Genomic DNA, 13617 nt, shown 5'->3' with positions numbered 1-13617 from the left:
AACTTTTGCAGTTAAATAAAGTGTAATTTCTTTAACTGCAAAAGTTAAAGAAACTACACTTAAGCTCTTTCTTAAAAAAAAAAAAAAATAAATAAAACTCCTTAACACTGGGCGGTTGCTAAATTATCACAGCTTAAAGGTACAAAAAGTTTTTAATTTTGTCAACGATGAAGATTCAACGTTTAAAATTTTCCCATTACACACGATTTTTGAGCAGGCATTTTTTTTTCTTCTGGTTAACATTTGTTGGTCGTTGTACAACTTGATATAACCAATAACAAAAATAAAAATATAAACTTACAATAGAAACTATAACAATATATAAACAATGTATCTGAAAGAAGATCGCAAAGATCTTGTTGTCATAACCTTAAATAAGCATTTAACAAGGATAAGATAAACAAAAAATTAATAAACTTTTACAAAATTGCGAGGTAAATAATTTATGTATCTTAGAAAAGATCAAGAGAATCTTCTCATAAGAATTTTATGCGTAAAAAAAAAAAAAAATGGTGTAAACATACAAATTAAAAAGTTAAAAGTATAAGAATAATAAATAAAATGAGCAGCCGTGGCGCAGTGGTTAGAGTTCTGGCTGAAGACCCAGAGGTCCGAGGTTCGACGCCAGCTCCAACAAGCGACATTGGTCCGGAAGGAGGCGTGAACTTCTTGTTAAATGCTCTCCCGCGGTACTCCTGCGCTGTGATAAGACCGTGAGGACTTCTGGGAGCACCTAAAATAACTACAAAAAAAAAATAATAATAAGTAGAAATAAAAAAGTAGACCAAAATATATTTTTAACTTTTACTACTAATAATAACTTAATGAGTTTAAATTTATGTAAATAAGTTTATATAAATATAAGCTAAATACATGTTTATATAAATAGGTTATATAAATAAGTTTATAGAATTTTAAGTTTATTTAAATAAGTTAATATAAATATATGGGCTTTGTGAAAATCTAAAATATTGCATCTAAAAATGCTACGAAAGTCACGTGATAAATTATTCCAATAGTTGAACTTGTGTAATTCGAACTATCAAAGGTCTCATAATGTCTTTGAAAAATAAGAGTTTTCGAATTACAGGGATTTAATCATAAATATTAAACCAAAAAATTTGTTGGATTTAATCGATCTTTTGAATTTGAGTTCGAATTCCAAGAATTCAATTGTCTAAGATACAGTTGAATTCTTGGAATTCGTCTTGAGAGTGTAAAAAATGTTATAGTATTATTGAAAACCCGTTACGGCTGTAGCGCTAAGTTTTTTAAAATAATGAACACGCCGTAATATCTGAATAACACGCTTCTAACATCATCAAAAAAAAATCATGTGATGACACACATAATATAACATAAATTAAAAATCAACAAACAAAAACAAAAAAATTAGGCAGCAAGAAAACAATATTGTAAATTAAACATAAATATTTAAACGATTTCCGTTTAGAAACTAGTGATTCATTGAGAAATATTTACATATAAAATAAATTATCCATCCTATCATACATATATTTTACTCTGTTGCAATAAGTTTCTCAAGAAATAATGAAATGACTGTCTTCTAAGGATAATGCATATTTCCCACAATTATTGATTAGAAAGAGAGCATCTGCTAAACAGATCATTGAACAGAAAAGTTTCTTTTGCTCGTAATTCATACAATTAAATTTGGTACCAGATACCAAGATAGTAAGTATTAGCGCAACTTTTTTTAATAACACAAGCTAAGATTTATGATTTGTGTAATTTTGTAAAAGTTTAAAATATGTTTTTTTCTAATAACTTTTCTATTTTATTTATTAATTTTAAACTTTTTATTTTAGACCTCTGTCAAAAAAAACTTGAAAATTAATATATGGTTAGAATAAAATTACTTTTACAGTATATCCACTATTCTATTTTCATACACAACAGCAACCCAATCACTTTCCATGCAAGATAAATTTCTTTTGCATGGTTGGCCACGGCTTTCTCATATTAATCTCTATCTTCAAGGTCGTCTGATTAAAGCCATTGTTAGTAAATACTTTGTTATAGTGAGCTTTTATGTTTTCATCGTTTTGTGCTGTCGGTTTCACTAGCATTTTTTTTTTCCAGGTTAATAAACCAACAAAAATAATCTACAAAATATTAAATGTACAACTTTTTTAACTAAATGTAAACATACCTATGTAAACAAAAAAAGTTACAGTTTTTAGTGTAAATTTTATTTAGTTAAATATTTGCAAAAGAAAGAGCAGAACTTAGTTGAACTTAGTTGTAAAAATGTTTAATAAAAATCAGAAAAATAAAGATATTTTCTGTTGGCTAGTTACATATTGATCAGGTGAAAATTTGTTTTTAAGTTGTATGACAGCCTGCTCACATTTCATTTTATTACTAGACGAATAAATAGTTTCTCTACAACAATGGTTTCAATTGATTTGAAAATTTAAAGCAACTTCAAACTGGGTAATATACATCTTTACAACACAAAAATGTTTATTTGACTTTTACAGAAACATTGTTAGAGAATAAAGAACTTTTTGTTGAGATGTAATTTTTATTTAATTATATTTTTTATTTTATTATAATTATTATTTAATATTTTGTTTTGTTTTTGTTTGTTAATTATTTATTTTATTATAGTTATTATTTAATATTTTGTTGAGATGTAATTTTTATCTTATAAACAAACAAGCTGCGAACTCTATTCAATGATGTTTGTGGTATTAAAAATGTATGAAGATCGGATTGCATATGTTCTTCAAATGAAAAGGTATAGTTTATTTGAGTGCAAAACCTTAATAACCATAATTGCCTGTCACAACTTTTGTTTTTTTTTGCGACTTATTTTGCTTAATTAAATTATTTTTCTTTCTTGTTTTGTGGTAAAAATAAGTTAACATACAATTCAATCCTTTACTGATATTGAAGCAACGCCACAACCTCATACCTTTCTTATCTAATTCAAATGAATAATAGTTGAATAATATCAAATTCAATAGTTGCTATTGTTCTTAATCTTTGTAAGTTTTGTTAATAATTTGAGCAAGTCCTACTTTTGCATCATTAGCACCTATAATGCGTAAATTAGCGTATACCTACAGCAGTCAAAACTATAGTGCATAACTTAGAATATATATTTACAGTAGTCAAAAGATAATTGCCAGAATCATCGTAACTTTTTCAGATTGTCTTTGCAGTTGCATTATCCCTGTCAAATTGTTCATTGACACAACCGCATGATAATCATATCTAGCCAACTTAATACTTACTTTTTTCGCATAATTTGTACATTTCTTCATCGAAAAGATTTCCTTATTAGCAGCCAGAAACCAACCCAGATCCCCGATCTGTGCGCCTCTTAAGATCTGTGCGCCTCCTAAGATCTGTGCGCCTCTTAAGATCTGTGCGCCTCTTCAGTTTTTCAATCAACGTGCAAAACGTCTGTGGTAGAATCAATCATAATTTAATAACATTTAGCAGCTTTAAGTTTAATAACTGTAGGAAAGAAACTTGATATTATAAAAAAGTTTTTTTCAAAACTTTTTTTATAATATCAAGTTTCTTTCCTACAGTTTCAAACTTGTCAATTGCTCTTATACGACTACCCACGGCAATCGCTAATGAATGATAAAAAAAATTCAGCTGGTTTTCCGTCAGGCATTACATACCGAACAACAAAAGTTTTTCAATCAACGTGCAAAACGTCTGTGGTAGAATCAATCATAATTTAATAACATTTAGCAGCTTTAAGTTTAATAACTGTAGGAAAGAAACTTGATATTATAAAAAAGTTTTTTTCAAAACTTTTTTTATAATATCAAGTTTCTTTCCTACAGTTTCAAACTTGTCAATTGCTCTTATTAAAGCAAATTTAAATAAAAATATAAAAGCGGTTTAACTGCCAGTTATTTATAAAAGTGAATTGTCAAAATGCTTAATGAACTCTTCACAAATATTGGCTTATAAATAGGAAGTGCTGCCTTTACCTTGGTTTGCTCGAGTGTTATTATGTTTAGCTAAAAACTGGTTGTATTCAGCTCGTAACTTTAATGAGTCGAGAAAATTTCCATTATGACAATCTAATTTTCTGGTCTTATCTACAAAATACTGGCACTCTTATGCGTTATGCGTAAAAAGTTAACTCATTAGATTTTTGTAACTAGGCTTGCATAAACACGTACATAATAATAGACCAATAGGTTAAAAAGATAAGTAATCCAAAAGTATAAGTATAGTTAAACTTTACCTGGAAGATAAAAATTTGGCACATTTTCCCAATATTCTTTTTCACTCTGAAACTGTTTAACAAATTTGCAATCGGTTTTGGGCCCCGTATTAAAAACTAACGTAGCTTTGGTTGAATCTGTTCAACGTTAAGCAACAAAATGGGCTTCAAGCTTGAGACATCTTCATTACTACAAAAGACTTTAGTATTTTGAAGTATTGTTGTATAGTTTTTGTCTTTATAAAGACTAAAACTACAATCACTTGAGTTCCTGCGCCTACAATGCGATCTTATAAAAATCTTTAAACTTAATGTTAATGATATACAACAACCAAAGTTTATTAACTCCTTGTCATGTGGTCACCAATTTCAAAATAAGACGTGAATATGTTCCAAACTGTTTTCCAATCACAACTAACTATCTATAATAGAACTATATATAATAGATAAGCAAAACACTAAAACGAACTACCCGAGCAAGTAACTTTCTACTCAACTGTACTTTCGTTTAAAGTTAGACTAGATCACTGGTTTGGGATAAAATTCGCAACGAATATTTATAAAACTGGTTGTATATAGTAGATTGTTTTCCCTACTCGCTGTATATATATATATATATATATATATATATATATATATATATATATATATATATATATATACATATGTATATATATATATATATACATATGTATATATATATATATATATATATATACATATGTATATATATATATATATATATATATATATATATATATATATATGTATATATATATATATATATGTATATATATATATATATATATATATATATATATATATATATATATATATATATATATATATATATATATATATATATATATACATATAATAACGGGTGATGCGGAATTTATCGGACAAATCCTAATTTCATTATTTGAGCATAATAATTAGTTTTTGTGGCTTATCTTTGATTTTATCACAAAAACTGATTATTATTTGAACATAATAATCAGTTTTTGTGGTAAAATGAGGTTAAATGCAGCTGAACGAGAATCTTTTCGAAAGCGACTAAAAATGTTTTTTGTAAATAAACCTAATATAAAAAAAAAAATAATCGTAAATCATTTTGAAAAGAAAGGATTTGCTCGAAGTACAATATATGATAACCTAAAAAGACTTGAAACTGTTCAATCGTTTTCTGATAGAAAGCACCCTGGTCGTCCGACATCCTGGACTAGAGAAAAGAAAGCCGAATTAACGAGACTTGTCAACAATCGAAAAGGGGTCAGTTAGAGAAAAATAGGTATTAAATTCGGTGTAAATCAATCGACAATTGGTCGTCAGTTAAAAAAAATGAATATTAAATACATAAAACGTGAAAAGACTCCAAAATACACTATAGAACAACAAATAAAGGCAAAGAAAAAAGCAGGAAACTAGTTAACCAACTCTATAACACAAAATCGCTTCTAGTCATCGATGACGAAAAATACTTTTGTTTTGCAGGGGACAACATGCCTGGAAATTCTGTATACTAAACAAACAACAAAAAGACATGTCTAGAGAGTGTTCGTTTTATAGGAAAAGAGAAATTTCCAAACAAATTATTAATGTGGATAGCCATATCTGACCGTGGTATGTCCGAGCCATTGTTTCGCACTTCCAAGGCTGTAGCGATCAATTCATCAATCTATATTAATGAATGTTTAGAAAAACGACTTCTTCCATTTATTCACAAGTATCATGGAGACTTTAACTATTTATTTTGGCCAGATTTAGCAAGTTCTCATTATTCTAAAGATTCTCTAAATTGGATGGACCAATATGTCTATTACGTTGATAAAGAATCCAATCCCCCAAATGTGTCTCAAGCACGACCAATTGAAAATTTTTGGGGACATTTGGCACAGAAGGTTTACGAGGGAGATTGGCAAGCTTAAACAGAGCAAGTTTTGATTGATCGCATTAAACTAAAACTACAAGAAATTGATTTAAACTTTTTACTGTCGCATATGAAAGGCGTCAGAGCAAAATTGAGATCAATTGCAGATGGTGGTGTTTTTTCATATAAAAAATAATATATTTTTATAAAAGATAAATACTTTATTTAAAAAAAATATAATAGTTGTTTGTTTTTTTGTTTATAAATAAGTTATTGACGTTTTTATTTTGTCCGATAACTTCCCCATCACCCGTTATATATGTATATATAAATATATATATATACATATACCCTAATTCTTTTTCAGGGAAACTAGTTCTTTAGAGAGTAAAGATGTATTTTGCAACTTGAAAGTTGCCCATAAGACAATCAGTGAGAATGAGCAATCTGCTGAACACGATAATGCTATTCATATCTTTGTAAATCGAGTGAATGCAGGATTGGTATTATTATTATCAGTATAGTTGCAGCTGTAAAAATACGTAGAATATATATATATATATATATATATATATATATATATATATATATATATATATATATATATATATATATATATATATTCTACGCATTTTTACAGCTGCAACTATACTGATAATAATAATATCAATCCTCCATTCACTCGATTTACAAAGATATGAATAGCATTATCATGTTCAGCAGATTGCTCATGCTCACTGATTGTCTTATGAGCAACTTTCAAGTTGCAAAATACATCTTCACTCTCTAAAGAACTAGTTTCCCTGAAAAAGAATTAAGGTTTGCAGTAAACACTACCTCCTTTTGGCCGTATATACTAGCCAATAGCGTTCTTTCTTTTCCCCATTTACTAGTTTTTGAAAAAATAACCTTTAAGCTCCAGCAATGTTTCGGATTTCAGACAGAAGAATCTGTGGCGTTAACGTCTCTGTTTGCTGATTTGTTATAATCAGGCTGTTATTTTGACGTATGTGGTCGGCAGTGTTGGTAGAAAATCTTCGACGTTCTGAGCTAATTTTTTGCTACGTACACTAATGGAGTCCAAGGTTGCATCCACCGCCTTTTTTTATAATGCATCCGATTGTTTTTTTGCAAAAAATACTGTCAACTTTGGCAAGGACGCAACACATATAGGTTTCTAATTTGTTTTAAACTTGTCTCTTTAATTTGCCTTCACTCTTCCTTTTATTCATTGATCACTTCAAACTTGACCACTTGACTTTATTCTGAAAGTTTTGATCATTTTTACTATTATTTTCACTTTTAAAAATTTGAATTACTTTACTTTTAAAAAAAGAATTTAGAAGAAAGTATTTTTTTTATTAAACTCGTTTCATCATCCCTTGTAAACAATGTAGCAGACAAATTTTCTTTCTTTGATATGTATACAAAAAGATTAACTTTTTTTTTTCAATTTATTTCAATTTATTATATAAATTATCAATTTATTCAAAATAATTTAATTATTTTTGTGTGTGTGTTTAAAAAAGACTAATGTGATTTAAAAAAAAGTTCAAGATTTAAAAATAGAATATAAATAGAAAATGTGACTTTTTTTTTAATCTTTATGATTCATTTAAAAAAAGTTTTTTTTTAATTAGGGAAAGGCGGAGCAACATGGCGAACGTTTTGAAAGCCCTGATTTATTGCAAAACTATCAGTCATGAAGCAATGTTACATTCTCAGTATGTTTATGTTATTAAAATGATTCATTGTCTGCATAAGTTTTCAATTTGTAAATATAACAATTTGAAATAAATATTAAAATAAAAAGTTCATAAATTTATCATCTAGTCACGTGACTGAGGCAAGATGACTTATTACGCAACTTCTGTCTCAAATTTTATAAAATTTTAAAAACTACCAACAACTCTAACTAAAGTAACACAGAATAAACATATGTTGCAAAAAACGACTTCTAAAGAAGTTAAACCTGAAGGAAATCATCCATTATGAGAAACCGAAACCGAGATACTTTTTTTAAAGCGCAAATAGTAAACTTATCCGTATAAAATTGCGATAATAGTATTTGAAAAAACCAGTTAATGTTTTATAATTCAAGATGCAAATACAGCTTCGTTTTTACCCATTTTTAAGATTTTTTGTTGAGTTGTTATATGAAAACTCATCTTGCCCCATTTGCCATGTTGCCCAACTTTTCCCTAATTAAAAAAAATTGGTTTTTTGCTGACTGGCCTCTCCAAACGCCCTGGCCTCGCAGTGGCTGCCTTTGCTGGAAATCGGTAAAAACGGGGCGGGGTAAGACTCTGTATTCTAATCACAATTATCAAATAAAAAACGTTCGAAATATAACTTTCTGAAGAACTTTTAGTATTTGAAAGTTTTAGAAAATTTAAGAAATGTTGTTTACAAAATGTGGATTTAAAATGTGATGTTATCTAAATCTATTAAAACCGTAATGTAATCTAAACCTATTTAAAATGTAATGTAATCTTAATCTATTTAAAATGTAATTTTATCTAAATCTATTTTAAACCGTAATGTTATCTAAATCTATTTAGAATATAATGTTATCTAAATCTATTTAAACTGTTATGTAATCCAAATGTATTTAAATGTAATGTTATCTAAATCTATTTAGAATATGTTGTCTAAATCTATTTTAAAGTATAATGATATTTAAATCTATTTTAAACTGTAAAGTAATTTAAATCTATTTAAATTGTAATGTCATCTTAATTTATTTAAAATTTAATTTTATCTAAATATTTAAATAATTAAATATGCAATTTCGAAAAAACAGTTTATATTTCTCCAGAGATGCATTTCTAATAATACGATTCCATCATCTTTTAAATCAATAAAAGCTAAAAATATCACTCTAGAATATCAAAGAAAGTTATTAATATGTGCACGAAACGAAGCAAAGTATCTTTTTGCAAGTAAGGAGTTTATTAAAAACATTATTTTAGATTTAAAAAGTATATTAACACCTAATCATTACAAAATAATTGACAATGTAACTGAAAAATCAAAAGACCATCATTTCGAAATTAAAAAGAATCATTTAAAAGAAAAATACGAAAACTTTTTTCAAAAAACAAATAAAAGTAAAATCTGTATAAAAAAGTCTTTAAAAATAATTAAACCAGGAGTTTTAAACCTCACTCAAATTCAAGTAGACGTTCCCACTAATGAACTTTTAAATTTGGGTCCTAATTTTGCACCTTCTTATAAAAACTTACCGCTCATGGAGATATTAACACCGATTGAGTCATTTGCCTTGAATTTAGAGAAACAAAACAAAAAAGCTGACGCAGAAAATATACGCCAAAATGTTAGTAAAATTTTGACAAAATCACTAAAACATAGACTATCAGACAACCTAACAAAAGAACAAGGATTAGCGTTAAATAGTTTAAAAAAAAAGAATAGACATGTGTTAAATATTTATCCATTTGATAAAGGTTCTTGATAAAGATTTGTTAATATAAATGAGTTTGATGCTTTTCAGAAACTTGATAAAGAAGTTAATAACTCAATAATATTAAACTATGATCCTACCCAGAAACTTATGATAAAGTTCCAGAAACTGTTATGCAAAATAAGAAAAGAAAACAAATTTGTTAAAAAAACGTATTTCCAATTATATCCGTCTGATTACATCATTTGATACTTCAATTTTAGTCCAGATGAAATTCAAGTATCAAATGATGTAATAGCTTTGTATACATCAATACCAATTGATAAAGCCATACCTTTTATAACTGATCATCTTAACAATAATATAACTGATCTTAAAATAAGAACTAAATTAACACTTACTGACATCCACCAATTAGTAGAATTATGTCTTAGTCAATGCTATTTTTTGTATAAAAATGAAATTAGAACCATACCTTACTCAGGTCCGATTGGATTTTCACTGATGGTTGTTATTGCAGAGACATTTTTACAAAAATTAGAAACAAGAGCTCTACAAATTGCAGAAATCGACAATTTTTCACCAAAATCTTATAGGAGGTATGTTGATGATAACCATGCCAGATTTGAATCAGTTGAAAAGCATAACAAATTTCTTATTTTATTAAATCAACAAGACTCCAGTATTCAGTACACGTCAGAGGTTGAAAATGATCAAAGAGAACTAAATTTTTTAGATATAAAAATAACTAACACAAATAATTACCATTATAATTTCAGAGTCCACCGTAAAGAAGCAATAACAAACATACAAATAAAACCTGACTCAAATATCAAACCTGCAATTATTACTGGAGTTTTTAAAGGTTTCATGTCTCGAGCCACCAAAATCTGCTCCGAAAATTACATTAATAACGAGATTCAGTTTATAATAGATATGTTTGTTGAAAACGGTCACAAGAGATCAAATCTAAAAACAATTGCCGCGTATTATCTTTCAAGTAAAAGCAATCCTAACAACAAAGTTGCAAAAAAAACTAGAAAATAATATTGCAATAATAAAGCTACCTTGGCTACCAATACTTGGACCGAATATACGAAAAGCACTAAAAACATATAATGTCAAAGTTATTTTTACAACATCACCTAATTTAAAAACAATTCTCTGTAACTACAAATCTAGTTTAATGCCAAACAGCAACCCTGGGGTGTACAAGCTTACGTGTTCCTGTGGGGGAATTTATATAGGGGAAACAAAAAAAAAGAATTTTGCAAAGAAGCATAGAACACCAAACTAATAGCATGAATGGCAATTGGCATGCTTCTGGAGTAATTGAACATTGCAAAGAATGCCATGGGATATTCGACTGGCTGCATCCAAAAACTTCATCTATAAATAACAACTGCCATGAAAGGAAAATAAGGGAATCGCTTGAAATTAACTACGCGCAAACATCTCAGGAGGTTAAACAATACCCGGTATTGCTTAACAGAGAAAACGGGGTAAAAGTTGCTTCAAATAGTTGGAGATCACTATTTAAAAAAATCATAAAAAAACAAAACAATTTTTATTGACGTCGTCTATGAAATGGCTTCTTTTAGTTTTAAAATTTTATATTGTAACGGTTTTTAAATTGTTATTTTACGTCTGATGATGGTCAACAAATTAGACCGAAATATCATAAAAAAGAAAAGTTAGTTAGTACGATGCTGTTTTGATGTTTTATAACTTATCTAAATCTATATAAAATGTAATTTTTCATCCTGAAAAATATTTTATAGAGGAAAAACTTCTTTGTTTAAAAATTATTTTTTAAGATCAGCTTATAAATTGTAATGCAATTTTAAAGCTGCAAAACCATTGGCGCTTGTAATCATTGCTTTGCAATATTTCTGCTTTCTTAATTGTGTTAAGAAAATTATTATAAAAATGCTGATTTGTTTTTGTTTTTTATATTTGACTTCGTTTTTGGTTCTGTTTTACTTGCATCTCTTAAAAGAATCATGTGTACAGGGCCGACGACACGGGTTTCGAAATGGGGAGGAAGAGGGGAAGATCATCAATTTGTAAAAAAAAGTCCTCCATATCTAGGTTTTTATTTAGAAAAAAAAGGTCCTTTAGAAAAAAAGGGTGTGTGTGTGTGTGGGGGGGGGGGTATGTGCTCTCAGGCCCCCCGGTGTCGTCGCCTCAAATGTAGTTGATAATTTCTAAAAGCGTGAAAAGTGTTGAATGCACAGAAGAAACTAAGGAACAATTTATGAAAACTTTGTGGAGGAAGGTGATAAGTACCGTTGTTGAATTAAAATCTTCAATATATTATTTGATTAACATTGATTAGACACCAGGTATGTCAAATACAAACATGTTGTCATTTGTCATAAGATACTTAAATAGTATTCGCGAACCTGTTCAACAGTTTTAGTAGAAGAACCTGTTGAAAACTTTATAAGGGTTTATAGAAAATATTGGACAAAGTGCTACCCTTATACTTTTTTACATTTAATAAGCATAATACTACAGTCGTTTTTCAAAACGCCTTAAGGTAAAAAAAAAATCAAAATTGACTTTTTTACAAAATAACTTAATTTAGGCCCTTACAAAGGTTGCTGAATAAATGTTTTTGAAGAATTATGAAAAAGGTCACGCAGGGCCGTTCCAAAGAGATTTAAGTGAGCCGGTGTGTGTGTGTGACGTATCTATTTTTTATCGAATAAAGCAAAAAAAAAAAAAATAGTTCGCCAAGTAATCTAAAAAAAAAATGGTCCTCGTTGGCGGACATTTGCTGTCTGCCAACTATAGATCCAACGCAAAAAACATCTTAAGGCGTTCTGAAAAACGGCTGCAGAATAATAATTCTAAATTTATAAAAAAAATCAATCATATGATAATGCTACCGATATATCTGGTGCCTATTCATAAGTTCAAGCTCAAATTAATTTTGCAGCACCAGTTATTCTATATTCTGCTCATTTACTATAAATCTGCCCTCTGTCATAGTGTTTCGCAAAACGTTTCATGGAAGGTTGTTAGTGTGTTTTTCTCACACCCTAGTCATCGATTACGAGAAAAAGTGGTGGATTGCTGGACATATAATAACATATATATTGAAGACGGAAAAATACGTCATTAATATGTACTTTAAATACAAGGTTGTCCGTTTTAACGTCATACAATCTTTTATAAAACGCATAAAAAACGTTTTGCATGTCTGTTATCAAATGCACATTTAAGGTTCGCTCTAGACCTTAAATGTGAATTTGATAATAGGCATCTTGTTTTAAAAACGTCTAAATAACTCTATATTTTATAACCTACTTTAAATATCGTGGATAACGTATTCAAAATAATTTGGAATGCCTATGGGTGATCAGGAAAAATAATGGTTTCCTCAAGTGATAAGTGGAGCATGCTGAACTATTTTAGCAGGATGTTTACAAGATAAAAGAAGGCCTTAGTCGCTTCCTAAAGAAAGAAGAGAGCCAATAAAAAAAACAATGACTGTTACTTTTGTATCATTGCTTATTAAACATGAATTATTCACTATGCATTTATTTACTAATGAAGTTTTAAACACTGCTGTTATTATGTCTACGTTGAAGTTGGTACATGTTGTTATTTTACTCTTTTACGAAGAAAATTGCAAAGAATGATCATCAACTTTTTAGTCACACTTTCTAAATCAGAGTGATCTTGATGATTTAATCAGAGATTTAGGTCTTACTAAATCAGAAGCTAAACTTCTTTTATCAAGACTGATGGAATAGAATCTACTAGGCAAAGACTGCAGGATATGTGTAAACCGGAAACGACACAAAAAATTTGGTGTTTACTATAACTTGTGTAATGAACCATGATATTGTAAAGTTGTGACTGGTTCGTTTACTTCTATTAAGCTCGAGCATTGACTCGTTTAAGCAAAGTAATTTAGGTTGATACAAAAAAAGCAACTGGAATGGCATTATGAGCCATCAAGAATCTGATTAAAAAGTAAACATTTGGACGAAAAACCAGCCAAGATCCATTTCTAACCGTAAAAAGAATAGAAATAATCAGCAAATTGTCAAGATGCAAAAGATGGTGAAAAAAAACAACGATTTTAATCAG

General features: G+C 28.5%; 1 long non-coding RNA gene across 1 annotated transcript; it reads left to right on the top strand.

Annotated features, from left to right (window-relative positions):
- The first annotated feature begins 2232 nt into the window (after nt 1-2232).
- Nucleotides 2233-7923, top strand: LOC136077816 (uncharacterized). Its single transcript, XR_010637304.1, has 3 exons — nt 2233-2332; nt 2687-2764; nt 7730-7923. It is a non-coding gene; the product is annotated as an uncharacterized LOC136077816 (long non-coding RNA).
- The last annotated feature ends 5694 nt before the right edge of the window (nt 7924-13617 follow it).

This window comes from Hydra vulgaris, chromosome 03 (genome assembly GCF_038396675.1).
Source record: "Hydra vulgaris chromosome 03, alternate assembly HydraT2T_AEP".
Lineage (NCBI taxonomy): Eukaryota > Metazoa > Cnidaria > Hydrozoa > Anthoathecata > Hydridae > Hydra > Hydra vulgaris.
The sequence above is the reverse complement of the archived record's forward strand: the minus strand, read 5'-3'. Positions and strand labels throughout refer to the sequence as shown.